Source organism: Rhyacophila brunnea, unplaced genomic scaffold (assembly GCF_057557595.1).
Source record: "Rhyacophila brunnea isolate RB1 unplaced genomic scaffold, BYU_Rbru_1.0 scaffold_9, whole genome shotgun sequence".
NCBI lineage: Eukaryota > Metazoa > Arthropoda > Insecta > Trichoptera > Rhyacophilidae > Rhyacophila > Rhyacophila brunnea.
The window spans coordinates 33674139-33692592 of record NW_028233361.1 but is presented as its reverse complement, the minus strand read 5'-3'; the positions used below and the strand labels follow the sequence as shown (position 1 = coordinate 33692592).

At 30.1% G+C, this 18454-nt stretch overlaps 1 protein-coding gene across 1 annotated transcript in view; it reads left to right on the top strand.

Moving 5' to 3' along the window:
* Positions 1–18454, top strand: part of Mp (collagen XV/XVIII-type protein multiplexin) — a 971377-nt gene that overhangs the window by 685626 nt on the left and 267297 nt on the right. The gene's annotated exons all lie outside the window — the stretch shown is intronic.

Sequence of the window (18454 nt, the reverse complement as noted above, 5' to 3'; positions counted from 1 at the left end):
GTTTTACAATTATTAATGCTTACCAAATCCAAATACCATAAACAAGTTATTATGATTTTTTTTAAATCAATTTGTATAATATGTATAATTGTCAACGTTCTGATAATTGGATAAAACTTATACATATTAATCACTGTGTATTTTATATTAATAAAATATTTTCAATCAAATACTATTATTTCTTCATAATAATATTATTATATTTGCAAACATATGAGCATTTTTTGTATTAGCAAAAGTATGTTCATTAATCTCCTAATCACCTAACATTAGTTATTCTACTTTAAGAGGATAGAATAAATAATATAATTCTTCTCTCTAAATAATAAATGATATTGGCTGTAGTTAATATCAAGTATTTAATCTATAAAAATTAAATGCGTCATAAGTAATTATAATATAATAACTAAGTAAATAATTATCCTTAATTGTTTGTACTGACATTATTAATTTATTACCTTCTTATATTAATAATTGGCTATTAATAATAAAATTAATAACAAATTTTAATAAATAGGTACATAAAATAATATAATATCAATATGTATCTGTATATTATACATGTTACTGTTAAAAAAATCTATTTAGTATATGGAAAAATTAATTTTTGGTGTTGGAACTAGTTCTTTTCCAATAAATAACGTATTTTTTTTATTAACGCCACACATTTATAGAATTTTAATCCTTGCTAACACCGAAAGTTTATTTGTACTCTATTAAAATTCCATATCAGTCCACAAAGAACAGAGTTCAGAAGCAATTAGGAAAACAATTAACGTGTGATAAAACACAGCGTTGAATCGTAACTACCTAGTTAAGCACTGAAACTTTCAGATGGTTTGAAACATGATCTGCCGACCATTGGTCTTTGTACTGTTTTAGCCTAAGTAGGAATAATACCAAAATAATAATATACATAATAACGTAAATTATATTTTATACAAGTGAGCACCTTTATTTCAAAACCTACATAAAAATCTTTTTTCAAATCTTAATGCAAAACTCATTTTCACTTCCAAACTTTCAGAGCCACTCTAAATACAGAGATGCCGAATTTCAAAATCGTTTTTAGTGTCAAAACCAACTCAAATGTAAAATATATCATATATATTAAATTATCTCATCAGAAACTAAAATGGCAATTTTATCTTTTCATCCAATTACAGCTATTTTCATAAAAAAAACGTTTTTGTATGCACATGCAGGATACTAAATTGCTTTCAAAACCTACTCAAATACACAACGTTTCGTTTTGAAACAATGTAAGTGCATTTTAAACATTAAAAATAACTCTTTAAATGTTGCTTCCACCTAAAAATCTGCTAGGAGTGGTGTCATTGTTTATTTCTTAATTTATTCATTTATTCGCCCGCAACAGGTTTTTCCTATTTATCAACAATTTGTTTCGAGGAGTAGGGTAGGTATTGATAATAAAGTGATTAAGAATAATAACCTATTACAGTACAAATAGATTCCTTATTAATATAAATTTATAATTAAAGTCTGGTTTTTTTCAGTATGAGATACTTATTTATGAGTTCTAATCCTCTAATAATTGTCCTTTCTATTTGTTGATAATATCGTTTATATTATATTATATTATATTATATTATGTATATATTAATTTGCCTCCCAATATATTTTCATAATAAATTATATCATATGATAGTCGTCGTTTACTTGTTTGTTATTCGTAAATTAAAAAAAATAGTTTATTAAACTATCAGCAACTTTGAGTACGTTAAAACTAAAATTTGGGGAGATCCTTGTATTGGCTTGGAATTAAGGTAAATATTTTTTATTAGTACCTACTTTGATTCAAACCATAAAACCCGATTACTAAAATGAACGTAAGTATACACTTCAGATGTATATTACTAGTTAATTTCATCGTAATTAGATCGGACGCTCGTGGTTCAATGTGTAAAGTACTTGAAAAGAGATGAAGTGTACTTTCGTAGTGAAGAAACTGAATGCCATTCTACTTTATATTTTATTATAAATTATATTTCAAGTGATTGTTTTTAAATATATGTAGTTAATTTAAAAAAAAATGTAAGGTGTATCTAGTATATTAACTACACTCTCTTAACACACTTTACCTCAAAAATACTACCATGGAGTTATAGTGTCAACTTGTTTTCTAATTTTATATTTTTTTCATTTTAGTTTAGTTTAGTGTAGTGAAACAGTAGTCTGTAATATATAGTAATATAAGAGAAACAATTACAAAAACATACAGGCTTTGAGAAAATCATATAGATATATTGTGATCCCACAGAGAATGGAAATAGAAGCTTCCGGATAAAAAACCAGCGAATTACGCACTGGACTACGATGTTGTGCTATGTAATTATAAAACTTTATAAGGAATCGAATATTCAATGCCAGTTTTGTATAAGTACCTATACTTTTCCCGTTGAATCCTATTGTATTCTTGTCTTCCGTTTTAAAATAGCTGTAGGCATCTACAAAAATTCTACAAAGGTTTTTGATCCCTTATTTAAATATAATACATTTGTGTATCTAAACAGCAATACGTAGGCCGAGGAAGGTTCTTTAAGAGCAGGCCTGTTAATTGGAAGGGTCAATTGAAGTTTAAGGGACTAAGCGAAGGAAACGAAATGCCTTAAATTTGTTTTAAGGGAGACAGAAGATGGCTGGAGGCTATAAAAGAGATTCGATACAATTTAATTGCCGTTCAGAAACAAAGATACAAGTGGCAATTAAAGTATCCCATTCAGTATAATAAACCATAAAACTGCCGAAAGAAAATGATACTATTGCCCTTTAATAATAAATTACCGAGCAAAAAGCCTTAATCGCCCACGATTATTTTGATAAGAGAAGCCACATTTGCTGTCTACTATATAATATAATACTTTTTTTCTGTCTTGGAAATCATTATAAGTTACTCTTGTGGCATAATAATCTTGTTTTTCTCATTATCTCAGGCTTTGTTGCGTCACGTTTGAAGGATTCAAGTGAGAAATGATCTGTTTTCAGTTCATCTCCCTTTCTTGGCATTTAAATAAAGATTTTGTTTTAATATTATTTTACATTACGAAAACACATTAATTAGAATAATTTTAAAAAATATGGTGCGGATTTTTTTCATTTTTGTATGTATGTCTTTGATCGATTATTAAAGTAGATTATTAAACTATTATCATTATGTACTATTAGTAAGTAACTTTTCTTTATTATATATTCCCATTTCTCACTTTTCACGAGTTTAATGATGAAAATTGAAAGTTTAATCATGAAACAAAAATGGTGTCGGACGGGACTCAAAACGTGCACTCATCGGATTGCAGTCAATGAACGTTGCAATATGTTTTCGAATTATGCATGTTTAATAATAGAGAATGTTATAGATACTATTATGTATTCATTGAATAAAAAATGGGTAACTCAATTGTTATGTTATGTTTAATATTTGTTTTGTCCGCAAGTACTAACTACCACTGCTTGAAATGATTGTATCAGATACATGAGATCAGATTTTGACCTAACAAACAATCTTCTTCATTAACCGGCCAAAATTTCTCTCTACAGGAACATAGTACTTCAATCAGTTAGTTGAGAGATTCAAATCGTAAACTTTTGCTCGGAAATAGTTCCACTGACCGGGGGAGTTTAGTTTCTGGCTTCATTTTAAAGCGTTGTGTTGCTCAACAGAATAATATCATTTAACATGGAAATGAATTTTCTAATAATGGTAGTAGAGCTTTAAAGCTCGTTATTTGGTATTGAAATATGTTATAAACTAATTAGAATAAATCGTAGTGGGGAGTAATTGCAAGTGTTTCTTAATTAAAATATTTTAATGGTTAAAGTATATATTATCATTTGTTATAAAAAATCGTATTATTAACAGGACTTTTTTTTACATTTTTTCAAAATAGCTGTCTGTCACATTATTTTACTTCTCATTTCAATTTTTTATTTGGAATTAATGCACCATCAAATAATAATGTAACATGGAAAATATTCGAACAGCCAGCCAGCCCGTAATAATGGATATATCATATATACATACATACTACTATACTTATTTTCCAACAATATATTCCAATGTTGACTATTTATAATAAAAATATGTAATACTTACACAAAAAAAATCAGATGAAAAGAAAACATATTATTTAATGTAAATGATATAAAAGATTTTTAAATTTATAATTAAAAAAATACCAAAATCAAGAGTTCACAAAATAATTATTCTATTTTTCTTTTATTTTGCAATTTATTATCGAAACTTATATTATGAAACACTATTTTGCTGTACTCGTTAACTCCATCATAGAAAATAATATAGAATTACTAAACTTGTTAGCTACTTTTTTTACTAAAATATAAATGAACCATAGACAAATTCCCAATTATATATAGGTAGATATATATTTTAAGGCGCCATACTAAAAAAATGTTTTCATTGACAGTTTTCCACATTTTGTGGTATTTTGTATTTTAAAATAATTTCCTATAATTTTCGTTCACAAAATTTGTGCGTCATATTATTATCTACCTACAAAAAATTCTTATGGGTAAGATTACTGATACGTTATTAAATTTGTAAACTAAATATAAACATTATTCCTGGAATATATTGTGTTCAATAATTTAATTAAATCTCACTGACTTCACAGAATTTATTAATATATTCAGTAAGTAGGTACTCAATATCATTAATAATTTATAATTATTGGAATCGAGTGGGTACTTACTGTGATAAATCTATGTTATTTTTATATAATATTATACAGTTGATTCCATTTCATTGGGATACATCGGTACTTACGCAGTTTGCCCCAATTAAGCGGCTGCCCCAGTTAAGCGAATTCCACATAAAATTAAATAATAAATATTTTTATTTCAGGAGAAATCTATTTTCGAAAATTCTTTAAAATTAGCAATACGACCATGTAATTAACGTTTCCGCTAATTTGTCTATTGTGTGTGCGGATCATTAACGCATCTGAGCAGTGGCGTAACTTGGGGGGCCGTCACCCGGTGCGGTAAATTTACACCCCCCCCTACAAACACACCCATAAAATTTATTATAAATATGTTAAGTAAAAAACACTGCTTTTTGGCTCAATCACAATAAGGACTACTATAACTGTACTGACAATATTTCTTGCAAAATATGTTGAAACATGTCAAAAACGTAGAGGTCCCGTCATATAGATGGTCATTGATAAACACTAAAATACGTATTCTTTTCGTATACTTTGGCACGCGATAGAACGGCACGGATATAGTGATCCCACTCGACGTAAAATTTCACTTGCGTGCTCGTGTTAGTTGCACTTGACCTACGCCTTCCGAGAAATGAGCCGAAGAATTGTGCATGTGAGGTTTTGGTCCATTCGAGCAAAACTAAAATCTTGCAAAAGAAAGTTTCTTATACAGCATTTTTGTGTGAGGACTGCGCGGGAGATGAAAACATGTGTGCTGACACATGTTGGTAGGTGTGCGCGCGCGCACACCGTACAGGGAACATTGCATGTTATATGTCCTCATTTTCTTCCACGTATAACATAATAATGTATTAAGCGACGTAAATTACTGTTAGTTTATTGGTTTGCCTTCTGTTTCTAAAGATTTAGCTCAAATAAGCAGATACCCCAATTAACGAAATAGTCTATATTTTTATATTACCAACTTATCAATAAAAATATTTTAACAAACTTGTTTACATTCTTTAAAACAATTTCAACGAATTAATACCTCTTAAATTATGGGTTGAGAGTTCGATTTCATGTAAGGGTATTTTTTTCAATCTATTTTAGAGTATTTGGGATCCAAAATATTATGTATGATCTGCTAACATCCAATTATCGCTTTATTATGATAATTCTATACTGTGAAGGTTAGGATTCTTCACCTTGTAGTAAAAGTCGCAATTTATCCATCGTAACTTTACAAATGGAAAGTTTATTGGAAATAAGGTAGCGTGATAGTAATGTTCATTTATTCTTTATGATACAATGTTGATATATTTTCATGTTTTCTAATAAATTGCACAATATATTATTCTGTTAAGTATTTTTGAAAGGTACGAAAATAGTGACCTTACTCGTGTTAACAATACCATAAAAACTAATAAAAACGATAAAAATTATTACCATTTAAACATTACTACATTTTTTTTCTAGTTCATAATAGAAAAATTAACTTAGCGCTACAATCCATAAAATTATGTATGGTATTATAAATTATGGCACAATGTATTTTGATAATATCACAAACCTTTTAAAAGCTAATTGTTTTGTATTAAAATTTGCTTAGTTATTAAAGGACAATATATAATTGGGTATTTTTTATTTTTAATATTATTCTGTGATAGATAATAAAACAATGTATTTCTACAATACTTAAATTTTGTTATAGTTTTGATTATTTATTAATATGGTTCACCCTACATGTTTTCTGGTTTAATTTATAATCTTTCGTCAAACTCGGTTCATTAACATTTCGTATAATATAATATTATTATTATTCATGCGTACATCATTATTAAATTTAGATAAGCTGTATATATTTATACAGAGAATAATTAAATGGAATGCTGCCACGTGTGGTAGTATTAATTATTTACTCATTATAAAATTCGATTTAGTAGTTAAATATTGTTCATCAGGTACTTAATGTGTTTTTTATACTTGGCATTTTCCATTAATATTTCGTTTTACGATTAACGAAAGAATAGAATAAGATTTTTTTTCTCGTATCGATCATTAGGAGGTATCCAGTAAAATTTTTGAAGCCGTCCATAATTCAATATGATTTATTGAAAAAACTTTTTGCGAACCAAATCCCGGAAATATAAACGGAATTTTCCAGATGGCAAAGCATTGGTTATAGGAGCTCCATACAAACGTTTATATGACCCGAGCAGTCTATACACCAACAGATAGAAATACAATGAAGTATCCAAAAAATGATTTTATTATGAACTTTAACCGTTCAAATTCCCGAATCATTATTATATAATATATCATAGTTTATATATTTTAGACATACCCTTTTAACGTTAACCATAATATTATATAGTATGATATTACTTAGTAAACGTATAAAAACGTACACGTCAGTAATTTAACCAAATATATTATGGTTGTATGCAGAGAGCCGAATAGATCTTGTGATATTTCAAAATGCGAAACAACGCTTTTTATAGGGTCAAAAATGTAGTGTACCCGGGATTGTCCATTAACAGTGAGAGCAGTTTAGTAATCAAAACGTATCTTGTAAAATACCGGTGGCCATGTATGGCTCGGAAACCTGGTGCATAATCAAAAACATATGAAGAGTGCTGGGTTCATTTGAGTGAAGCGTGCTGCGCGATATTTATGACACACATTATGACAGACAGTAGGGGTAGAGACGAAGATACTATAACGAGCTATAAGTACGTTTTTTACAGCAGTTTGTACATCATAGAGTGTAAGGTAGCTCGACTATTTAAACAGGATAGAATAGTCACGCATGACAAAGAAACTGACTGATTACGGAAGTCTAAAGGCAAACAAAGAACTGGTGAATCTTGTACAAGATGTAGGATAGTGTAAAGTTGGATTTAAATAGATTTGGAATTATTAACTGGAGAGAAGGATATTTGGATATTAGGATATTTTATATTAAATGAGGCCAAGGCTCATATAGAAAAATAACAGTAACTTTTCATGGAATGACTTTAAAATTTAATAACTGTGAATATTGTCATTGAATGATTTAATAAATGAAATATTTTTTGTGTTATTGAAATATGATAAAGGTAATGTATTTCTCAATTACTTAGATAATAAGAAACATCTCATCTTTTGTAGTAGATTTTATCATAATTTTGTAAAAAGGGAATCTCACAAAAATCCGATGCAGTGTGTTTAATTCGTACGGGAAATGATTTATGTATTGTGTGTCACCGCTTTCGGATATTAATTAATTAACAACGTGATTGTAATATTTGTATTGTTGGACCGATCCGTTTGTACTATGCTTTAGTAAAAGCGATTTAGCTGAAAATGTATACGTGATTATATTTGTATATTACGTTTTGTATTCAATCGTTCTTCTCGTATTCAATCGCGAGTATTCAATTATATTCAATAATTATTCAATTTTGACACAATAAAGGCTCAAGTGGTTCCATCGCTTATATTTGATTTACGTTATCATTATATTTGGTGAATTCTTTAGCCTCGCACAAAAAGTTTGTCTATAAATAAGAAATGTTATTGTTTGGATTAAGAAATTAATAAAATATAGTACCTTTTATTATTAAAAAATTTCTATTAACTCTAGAATCTAATACAATATTATTCGGAATGAAAAAATATCATTAGAAAAGAACTCATACTCGTAAGAGTTATCACAAAGAAAATACAGTATTATATTTTTTTATAATAACTATAGACTGTCATACTGAATATAATAAAACAATTATTAAAATTACGATAAAAAACAGATAAATTTGATAAATTGTTCTTCTTCTTTCACCGCATCACGCCCCAGTATTAGAGCACAGTGCAAGTACAAGTTCACACCACTTCTCACGGTCCAACGCCAACTCTCGCGCCTCCCGCTATGACAAGCCTGCAGCGCATAGATCGCTTTTGTAGCATCGCCGCAGGGTGAGTGAGACCCGGCGACGGCGACGGAATTCTTGAAGTCATGCCACAAGGGTATAGAGTGTTGCACTCTCTGGCAGTATCCGGAACACATGTCCCAGCCACGTGAAGAGTCTCTCCGTGATTACTTCAATCATCGACAGCTGCTATGCCCACTTACGAAGTCGAATGTTGATAACGCGGTCGTACCAATGTATTCCTATGATTCTATTACGATCGATTCTCAAAACTCAAAAGCCGATACCTTCGATGCTTCGTAAGATACCACGTCCCACAGACATACATGAGCACAAACATAGCATACACCCGTTGAACAAACGACATTTTTGGTCCTCACAGAATACAGCTTTGACCTAGATTTGTTTTATATCTAGTATGTTACTTAACTCCTAAAAATTAAATTAAAGAAGAAGTTTGACCCCATAGAAGGATTATTACATTGGCAAATAAATTATACTAAAGTACAAATGACATAGTTGTCAAATGACATGTTAACACTTTTATATTAAGTCTGATATCTGAGTTTTTTGCGATGATGAATTTTTCGGGCTTCAAAACCTGTTCTTTAAAATGAATGACGATAAGTAATTTAAAATTTCGGATAACATAATATATGCATACTCAAATAGTCATGACTAGACGAGGAGGTATATTATGTAAACATCTGTTTCAATCTGCGCTCACACCAATGGTGTAGTCTACATAAGAATTTATTTGTATATCCCTCGTAAAATTTTAAATAAACTGTATTTAAAAACCATTTAATAGAGTTATAAATGTCTTAATAATACGAGTACCAAACCATATATTTTAATTATCAACAATCAAATATTTGTAATATGTACGTACAATAATTAAGTGTGTTAATATTAAACTCTTTCAATGTGTGTGATATTATACTACTACAACGAAATAAAATATATACATATCTAAAAATCAGTCCGCATGTTTTAAATACTAAATTTTATACGACGATTCTCTCACTTGGTTTAATACAAATTGGATGCTTTTCATTTTTAAATGAAATGAAATTCTAAGCATTCAGAAGGAAAATTAACGAATGCTCCTCCAATGCATGACGTAGACCCTGCCGTTAATTAACGACGTTAATGAATAACGAAATATTAACGGAGAGCTTAAAGCTTAATATGATGTTTTGCCGTCGCAGACTTTTTATTAATTTACTTATACGGCAACTTATAGGTGCTTATGGAGTCGAGTTATTAAGTGCTGGATCGTTTAAAAGTATATTAATTCAATTTTATAAATTCTTATAAACGTAATTTGTTTTTCATTTAAATATAATGTTTATTTATTAAATCAATGTTATAATACGATTTAAAGATGATTTTTAACTAATAGAATGTTACGCTATGCATTAATAAATATGTACCATCATGACGTCAGGCTTATTTATTATAATATATATATCAAATTATTATAATAGTCAAATAGTGAAATAATCTCAGAACCACGCTGGTTTAAAAATATCCACATAGGTACTGATGTGGAAGGATTTGTTTCAACTTTAAAAACCATAGATTCGTGCAATTGAATGTGTCAGATATTTTTTATTCTTTTCACACGAGATATGGGCCATAAATTTTTATCGAAGTAATAAACACATAGGTAAAAGGTTGTGTGTTAATATTAATTATCAATATTTCACCGAAACTTTCTCATTATTAGGGATAAAAAACTGTTTTATTTGTTTATGCACCGGTTAATAAACTAATTAAAGACTTATTTAGATTACAGATTATTATCAAAACTAGTACGCGTACTTGGGCGTAAAAAATATGACGAAACGTATCTGAGCGCTTCAGATATTTTAGTGGCTATCTCTTGACTAACCATATAATATAATTTTGGTTAGGCCCGGCAGGTCAAGTACAAGAAACTGCACTTTTTATACCTTATCCCATTATTACAAAAATCGTGGAATCCTTTGCTTTGTTGTCATATATCCCGATCTAACATTCCTCGATCGTTTTGTTTAAAAGTTACGAATATTATTACGTACGAGTTTGATATTATAATACTTTTCTTCCTAACTCGGTCGATAACGGGATTTTTGATAAGAAATATAGGCATGTATTACGTTAATTGTATCAGTAAAGGAATCCGCATACCACATACAGTGTATTTTTACTCACCTAGGGGTTATTTGATTCGCTCCCCAATATGCGTATACTAACGCTAATGCATTCACATCCTTTTGTAGAACGAGATTTACACCGCGGCAACGGGATAGGACCGAGTGACTCTGGTCAGCGATAAATAGACCCCATAGCTTTATTAATTTGTACATAGGTGTCACCTTGAAATAGGGCGCATTTAATTTAATTAATTAATTTAATACCGCGTACTCGTCATTATTTAATTACATAATTGACAGTCTTTGCTTTATTTATTTGTATAATAATAATAGATATCTCTATAAAATTGTGACGGGATTAAATAAAGTCAACAGTTTATTTAATCATATAATTAAGTAAGTACCTCTATTATGACAATGATAAAAATATCGGACGTGTATTTTTGACATGATAAAGATATGGGGATGGTCCCTACGAACCCTTAAGGTAGTGCCACCCCTGGGTAAGAGTATCTAAAGAAATATAAAAAATTGGAAAAATATGTACCTACTAAAGTCGTTATTTTTCTGTTATCAAATAACTCTTCATCTTATTAGTCGTAATTGCTCACAACTAAGAGTTACGTCAGTCTCCTCAAACCCGCATTTTTTTCTGCGCATTCGCAGTTCTGAGATATATTATTAGTATAGTACAGCCAGGGACGCCCTTCACCTGCACATTCCAGCGAGTAGTAATCGTTCAACATTCTTGTCGTCTTTTAACTTTATCGGTTATTACCATCGTCTCTCAATTTTCATTGATGGTGCGGGAAATACGACAATAAAAAAACGATTATGCCCTACGTGTAACGCCAAAAGCTGTTTTTAAAAGCACCTTTATAATACACTAGTAATAAATAACCATATTAGAAAATTGCTTACTAAAACTATTTTGATTGGCTTCTTTGTGGATTTGGGCTACTCCACGAAGAGGTTTACAAGATTTTTGTGTCAGGTAAGAGACATTGATATTAGTTACTTTCTTAATTTATTAAGTCTATACTCTTCTTGGTCGTGCACTCATGGCTGAGGATCGTGACCACATTTAAATTTCGCCATCCTTTGAGCGACCAAGACTTTCCTTCCTTCTCGATCTTCCGCTTCTCTCAGGGCAGAATGGATGGTGCCTCCAGTCAGCTCTTTCACTTGGTCGCTCCATCGCGCAGACGCTCTTTCTCTGCTTTGCCTTCCCTGGAGGCTACCCAAAACTACCAGTCTCTCCAGGTTGTCCGGTCCGCGCCTGACAATATGTCCAAAAAACTACAGAATTCTTCTTAGACATATCGTCGAGAGCCGTTCCTTTATCTCCAGTCTCGGGATGATTGACTGGTTTGGCCTGTGCTCCGTCCAAGAAATGCGAAGCATTCGGCGCCAACACCACATCTCAAAGGCATCAATTGCCTTCCGTTCTCTTGCTTTCAGGGTCCACGACTCAACTCCGTATAGAAATATCGAGAACACCAATGTTTGCACAAGCATCATTTTTGTGGCAATCGAAATTCCCCGATCCTTCCATATAGTGGTAAGGCCTGTCATCGCATTTTTTGCAATCTGTGTGCGCCTTCTTATTTCCGCTTCGCATCCGCCCTTTCCATTGATGGTTGATCCAAGATATACAAACTCATCGACTGTTTTGAGGTTTTAAAGTGTACTTGGTGTTGGTAGAAGGTTGGCCCGATCAACAACTATTAACTTGGTCTTATTCTTATTAATAAGGAGGCCGTATTTGCGACTCTCTTCCTCTATCTGGTGTAGCAGCCCTGTGAGTTCTCTTTCATCAGCAGCGATTAGTGTGGTATATGGTGTATCCATACACTTGGATAAAAACAAACACTCATCCAAACTGCGGATTCGAACGACATTACAAGCCTGATGCGTAGCCGCTTGTCTATCGTCGGCGATAATATTATGTAGCTAACAATAATACTATTTTTATATCATAAGCAAAGCAATATTACATGGTATTACAATATTCATAGCTAAAGAAAGCGTCGATTTGAATATCTACCAAAATAGATTATTTGGTAAGTATCTATTTCCGTAAAGCCAGTATATTTTACGTGAATTGCATTAATATTGTCTCGAAATATTTTATTTTTATTTAAAAAATAACAAAATTTTATTACAATACTGTAAACGGTCTAAGAAGCGTGTAAGTGCATTGCACATAAAAGTTATGAAAGATGGGTACTTATTTATTTTTTGCGATCGCGCATGAAAGACGCAAACCCTTTTGCATGAAAATTTATGTGCGCTAGAGACAGCTTAGTGTTAGCTGAGTATACCTTTGGCAGAAGGGAGGGAGGGAGTGTATGTGTATGACAGACAGATAAATCAAGACAAATACAATATAAGGTTCTTAATAGTAACAATAAAACTAATTATTTTTTAACAATGAAAATACGTCAGAATCCCGGGGTATGGCATAGTTCACATATTCTTTTTCAGTGTGTTTTGACGCAGTATGGACATAATAGGTTGAACAAGTCGTACCGTGAGTGTAAAACCAAGACATGTGCAAAAGACATATTCTGGGGATATTAGGGTTTGAAGTCTTCGTTTTGTTAGGATAAATAAACTTTCTAAAAAAAACATAAAATTTAGTTTATATCTACATTATATTGCATGTTCTTTCAGTTACTTCACTTTTACATTATCAAGTTCACGACTTTTGCAGTTGTTTTGCATTTAATCTCGAAATTGAAATTGAAAACTTTGCAGATGCCATGGTTTTACACTCACGGTGCAATTAGTGATAAACACTATTTGTCGTAAAAAATCTTTTACCAAACCTCTTTATGAGGCGATTAACATCCATACCGGATTATAGAGCTCATAAAAAATGGAATATTTTTTAATAAAAATATTAATATTCAGCTTTATTCATTTAAATAAAAATAGTTTGATCGTTGAAATACTTACGTTTTTATAATAGGTATTTTTCAGAGGTAACATATTTATTTTCTACTATACTTGAAATAAAAACCAATCCTCAATGATCTCTTTATTATAATCTTGTGGGAATGTATTATAAACAATAGACTATTGGATTCAATAACGTTCAGTAGGTACATATTAATTAATATAAAGCATTGATTGTCTGAGTATACTGCTGAAACACCCTAAACAAACAAATAAACGGGTCCACCAGTCGAATTTCATTTGCATATTAACCTTATTTAATTAATTGTTCGGATAGCAAATACGAACCATTGACGTATTGAAATATAAGTTGAAATTACACATGTCAGTAGCAGACTATGTTCAGGAGAAAGATATTTCACTCGGAGTAATCGGAGCTCACACACGTTTCATTCCCTTAATATTAATGATGAGTTACGATATATATGACAAGGTTATTTTCTTCTCGAAGTTTGTTAACGATATAACATGATCGTACTACAGAATTATATAAGATGAAGTATACTCACAATATGAAGAAATGTACCTATAATAAAAATAAAAATAAACTATTAATTAAAGGAGTTGCCTTGAGTCATAACTCACATATACCGAAAATCGAGTTTTGAGATAATCGCAAAAAACTACCAGAGTACTCTTTTATGTAATAAAATTAGAAAAAAAAGTATTGAATTCCCTTGAATATTCTTAACAAGTGAGTGAGTCAATTTAGATTATTTTTTTTTAAATATATATATATATATGGTACGTCTAAGGCTGCAGACACACAGCAAACTATGAGAAATAGTGTTTCCTGATTGGTTAGAAAGGCATTGGTGACAGAACTCACTTTATTAAAAATATGAGTTATGACACCAACAGTCAACTTAATCAATGATTTTCATATGGTTTAAAGTGACTTTTGATACATAACTATTTTTTCTTGTTATAAAGTAATGCCTTTAGAATTATTAACTTGGTATATTTAATTCAAAAATGACAAAATTGCAAAATGTTAGTTATGTATGACTATTTATAGGCGACTCAAATATGGTCACATTTTAATAATTTCTGATCTTTGAAAATAATTATAGTCATACTGATCTTATATTCTTCAATATTAAATACCAAAGTTCAAGAAACGACACGTCATAACTGACATTTTGTTCAAAATTAGTTTTTTGCATTATTGAATATATTTATAGTTTTGGCATTCACCGACAAAGGTTTAAAATTCTTAATAATAAATTATTTAGCTTCTAAAAATAATAATATCTTGTATTTACTATGTGAACCATTTAACTATTGATAACTCGTAAATGCATCATTTTATTTTCCACCAGCCACCTGTCAGATGCATGTAAGTAATCATCCATAGTACTACATACACTCATACTACATATTACATAGGTACATTCACTTTAGATGACAAAAAGAATGATGTGTTATATCCAAATAAAATCAAAATACATAGTGTGCAGGCAAGTTTTTTCGCTCTCCTGTAAAGTTGTTATTTTGTCACTTACGAGGTATCGTTTGTTAATCCTCGATACATACAATATTACATACATAATGATTTCAATACTTACCGACAATTATTATTAATTTATTAAACTCTTAGCTCCGCGTGTGTAAAAAAGGGATAGAGAACTCTTATGTATTCAAATATTTATTAACTATATCCATTATAATATGTGTGAACGAGAAATGCATTTTTTTTTTGAAACAATATCGCTGAATTAATAACATAAAAATAATATAAAAAAACTGTATATTTATCCATAATTGACTATCTTAAGAAGTAGTGATTTTAGATACAGGTACCTAGTATGCTCCTTGTTCTTACGGCCACAGAATTAACACGGCATGTTTCTTCGATAATCGCTGTAGAACATGTTATTAATTTATATACAATTAATTTCAAATGTATTAACTTTATTTTATACAAACATTCCCCGAAAACAATATAATATTAGGAAATGATAAAAGTGAAGTAAATAATTAACATTTTATTCCATCTTTGATGGAGTATAATATAATATAGGCCTATACAGCTAGAAGGTTGTGTTAAAAGACATTTTATAATCCACATTGAAGTACCTACAGGAATAAATCTATTGACACTATTGATGAAAAATATCATAGTATATTTACTTCTAAATAAACGTGGTATTATTTTTAGTGTTTCCTAGTTGACAGAAAAGAAGGTGAAGTAAGATCTTCTGATGCACCTTTTGAGAAGGCGCCCAACGACTGTTTGCTCCGTTTCGCTTTTAAGGTGTACCTTGGAACGAGAAAGCTTTGTAAAACTTCCAAAGCTATTTGTTTTTCTCGTGCATGACCCGTGGGAAAGGTGCAAAAATAAAACTTACACGTGGCAAACACTCCGCATCGTGATACAATCGGAAGGAAAATAAAACTTTTAAGCATACCAGTTATAATTCTACCAAAACTTTTGCACAAATAAATTTAGTTCCTTGTAGGCATCTATTAATTCCACGTACTTATACATTTTTTTTTTCAAATATCCATCTAATTTAGAAAAAAATGTCAATTGTCAAAAGAAAACCATAATTATATTGTATAATTATATAAATCCACAATTTACTAATATTTTGTCTCGCTATACTTATACACTATAAAGTAACTTAAGGTGCAAATAGACTATTTAACGATCGGGCACATATACGCTAATAGCGATTTAGTGTATATGATCATTATCTATGCCATTCCGACATATTATACATACATATTGTATGACAGCTATGACATCGTATTTACACTCTGTGACACCCTGTGACACCCTGTGACACAGGACGCCAAGATAAAAAACGGGTTTTTCGGCATTTATATGACCGATCGTCATAGAGTATATTTGAGCCATTACAATAAGTTTCACATTTTATTTCAATTACTTTAGCATAAAAATGTGCTGTGTTTGAAAAAATCAACTTTTTAAAACGAAGTTCATTACTCTCTTGTATCTACTTATAGATACATTTAATATCAAAATATGAAACATGCAATTTAAAACAGTTGATTGATTAGTTATTCAATACGTTTTTATAATATATAAATTTATTAAACGGTATATACATAAGTAATACACATTATATTTTTTCGTTTTATTGTTTTAGATAATATGTATTGATAAATTATGCACTTTGAAATATAACTTAGGTATAGTTATAGCTAGATGTCTACAACAGCACAACAACCCCCTCCCTTAATCTTTGGCAGAGTAGTACTTATAATATACTTTCATTTTATTACAATGTCTTCTATTGGATTTACAGTCAGATGTAGATCTTGGCCACCATATCTGCTTCTGATAAATGAATGTTGGCCCCTTGCTAAATCTAATAGGTCCATGCTTTGACTCAAATAAATTTTATCAGACCCGGCATTTGAACCCATTTCAATTTCAATTTGAATGCAAATAGATTACCACTTTGCCAACGTGGTCATATCATAGTAGGTATAATACATAAAAATATTAAAATTGTAAATATTATTTTAAAATAATGAAATAAGTGTTCATAACAAGTTAACATTTTCTTATTTTCTAATTATACCTTCGATAATCTACTAATTTGTACACTTGTAGCATAAACAATATATGAAAAATTCTTTATACACATTTTCAAATAAAAATCACGTACACACATTTTCTCGACAAAACGTTTGTCGATTTATTAAATTTATTTTACAAATTTTCAAGAAAGTGCATCGCCATCTGTTGGTGAGATATTAAAATAGCTGCATTCGTTTCGTATAAAAGTTCAACTTTACTACACAATATAGTATTACTAAACGAGTATACCACTTCGTTTTAATATACAAAAGTTGTTAAGTATGCAGTAAATATATTGTTTTTAGTAAAAATCTTGACACTGCATACGATTTTATTTATATTACTAAATAATTTAAGTGTCTAGGTGAACTAATTATTATTGTGTTACTACTATAATATGCTCCAGCTTCGGAGAAAATGATACAATATGTCGTCGATACACCGTCTTCTTCCATGCCAACCTCGCAGTGTGTAGATCGCTCTGATGTCATATCTATTGAATGATATACAAAAGGTTTCATGTGACTAACAAGAGAAAAAATTAGTTAATGGCACCCGGAAGATATTACTTACCCCCAATTCTTCGTAGAATATAAAAGGTTTAGAACCAGAATTATAATAGAAAATGATAATAACGGATACTATGTATAATTATCTAGGAACCTAATTACATATATTTTTATTCACTCGCTTGTTTTAAAATACCATAGAAAATTACTTTATGCAACGTTCTGTTTCCTTAATTAAAAAACCAACCGTTTTATAGAACAATAATAAAAAGCGGATCAAAATAACTGTAGTGTTGAATGTATTTATCTAAAAAAAATAACCTATTTTCATCTGTTTCATGTTCACCCACCCCTCCCTATCCATCGCGGCAAAAAATAATTGATAATTATATTATTATATATTCCTTATATACTTATATATTCGACTTGTAATGTATTAAGATGATTTTAGTAAACATCGTTAATTTAATATTTATTTCTAATACCCTTCTACCTGATTCTGCTAAAAAAATGAATTAAATTAAATAAATTATGTTGTCTCTATTTACCCAGATTTGGGGTGAATAGATGACGAGAGGGGGGTGACAAGAGACGAGAAAGGGGTGATTAGAGACAAATCTAGTGAGTAGGAAATTGATTATTTTGTTGATATAAATTAAAGAGTAGATTAATCCATTGGAGACAGATTTATTTG